Below are 2,698 nucleotides of genomic sequence, written 5' to 3'. Positions count from 1 at the left end.
GAAAAAACCACATGTCTCATCAATGAATTTATTTCAGTGGTACACACTGAGCTACTCAGTGTTATGGGCCTGATTATCTCCAAGTTAGTCATCATTGCCATTGTCAACCGTAAGTTGGTGGCATTAGCTTTGGTTTGGTGCACAACAGGATTTCATACCTTGATAGTCACCGACAGATAAGCCCAAAAGCGAATTCAATTATAATAATGCATGTGTTTGTGCGTAAGTTGCGTTTAAGTATAAAATGTTGACTAGTTCAGTGTTTGATGTTGACGTAATCTGTGATAAACAAAATGTGGTCCTTTTCTTATTCGGGTTGGCTTAGCATGACTCTCTTGCGTTCCCAGCAGTCGTTTACCAAAATAAAAACAGTTTGGTATTGAACAAGGAAACTTTATCAATTAAGTCCAACTTGATGAGAATGCTATCCTTAATTTGAGTAAAGTTCTTTTTGTAGAAAAGAAAAACATGATACAGATGCACGTTCTCAACTTTTTAAGAAAACTTCAGCGTGATGTTTGTACAAAGGTACCTGTAAATTTATTTGTTCTCAAAACAGGATTGAGAAGTCACATAGGAATATATATATAAACCAAAATAAACACTCACGGCCTTTCTCTCAGTTCTCATATCCTCACATTTTTGCTATTACCCTCTATTTGGTTTAGCACTTTCACCACGAATATTTTCTGCTTTGTTTCTTTGATAAAGTAGCTTCAATCAGTTTTTGGCTTTACTTTGTAAAATACTTCAAACCATACATTTTTGAACACCCAATTCTCACCCTTATGAAATGGAAACAGGAACAGCCTTTGCTCTGCTTTTCTGTGAATAAGGTTTATCGGTGCATGTTGTCTTGCACCATATTGCTCTGGTTCCCGTGACATAGAATTTTTGTTCTTCTTGCCTCTTGCAACATCATCTCTGAGTATTATATTTTTACTCTTCTTGCTCCTACTACGAATTCTGTCGGCATTTCTTGCCAGCTATATTCAATTTTAGACTTTTCGATAAGGACGAAAATCCATGGCATCAAAATTTAAAATGGTTTATCCAACTTTTTCGTTTACTCGAAAAAATAATGCCCCCACCTTCTTGCATTTTGGATTAGCTGTTTGTCCCTATTTTCATTATTAGCATCATAGTGGAGACTAAGTTCTCCGTTCTCCGTTTTCGCTGCTCCGGCGCTGTGATTAGTTCAAATAACAAAAGAAAATGAAGAACGTGAGAAATATTAGAATAATTGAAGATGATTTGTCCCCTTTCGGATTTTATATCGTTACTTTGTATTACTCAGTGGCTCTTTCNGTATTCATTTCAAATTTGATTGAGACGTGGACATAGCAAAGGCAACGTGCGTACAACACTCAACCATTTTTTAACGCCTAAAATTTATGTGTTCAGAGCATCCTTTTACGAAACTATTTCTTATGTTTTCTAATTTCTTTTTACAGAGTTTTTCAATTAGTTAGTCAATGCAAAAATTAATACTTTAATCCGCTTACATCTAAAAAAATAGTTCCATCGGTATTATTGAGAAACTTTGTTTGATTTATATCAATAAAAAAATAGTTTTATCGTTGTAAAAAAATCTTTTCTAGCATTAAAAATGACCCATAAATTTTGTTGGACAAATAATTTTTACATATGTTTTACTTGATGTTGGTGGAACATAATATCAATCAACGCAAATTAAAAATAATATTAAAAAATTGTGTTAGTATGTGTTGAGGCATAAAAAATTGAGACATCAAATAAGAACATTAAAGGGAATGATATGTAATATAAGTAAGAGAAAAATGTATTAAGACACAAATTTTAATGGGAGAGTATCCAAGTAAGAACATTAAACCGAGTCTCTATGGCATTGATCTTTTAAATAAATAAAATTAGAATTTGTTATGACCCAAATTCTTTAAGTAAGAAATCAAAGTTTTAGAAATTGAAAAACAAGAGGCTATAGTTTAAGTAAAATAAAAGGTGCAACCAATTAATAATATAAAAAACTACAAAAAAAAAGTACATAAAAGTTTTAAATAAAAACACCAATAATAACTATAAGCCATAAAGAAACAATTACATTTAATTTGGGCAACGGAAAATTAACATGTTATATAGTTTATTTATGTTTTGTTATGTGTAATAACTTTTATTATAAATCCAATTTAAATTTACATGTTTCAATTTTTTTATTTTAATAAAATTTCATATGATCTCAAATAATGGATAAATTTTGAAATATGGATATAATTGAGATATCAAAATTTACAATGATATTTAACATGAATTTATTTAGATTTTTCATTTAAACTTGTAGTGGGGAAGGGTCGGCTGGGTCGACCTGTGTAGTGGGGAAGGGTCGGCTGGGTCTACCGGATCAAGAACGCCGAGTCAGCCTAGAACCGGCCGGGTTGCCAAAGCCACAAGACGCAATGGTGGCCTAAATACCGGACGATATGGATTAAGTGGATGTGGGGTCGAGAAGGCATTAAAAGGTTTTGATGAAGATGTAACGGAAGGCATAGCGAATCAATGAAATTAATGGTCAGTTATGGATGCATCGTCTATAAATAGGAACAGCAGGACAGGTAAAGTAATCTCGAATCTAATCCAAAAAGTTGATCCCGCTAACTGATCCACTGACTTGGGCGTCGGAGTGTTCTTATTGCAGGACATCCCGGGTGATTCATAAAGGCAT

Source organism: Vigna radiata, chromosome 5, assembly GCF_000741045.1.
Source record: "Vigna radiata var. radiata cultivar VC1973A chromosome 5, Vradiata_ver6, whole genome shotgun sequence".
Taxonomy (NCBI): Eukaryota; Viridiplantae; Streptophyta; class Magnoliopsida; order Fabales; family Fabaceae; genus Vigna; species Vigna radiata.
The sequence above is the reverse complement of the archived record's forward strand: the minus strand, read 5'-3'. Positions refer to the sequence as shown.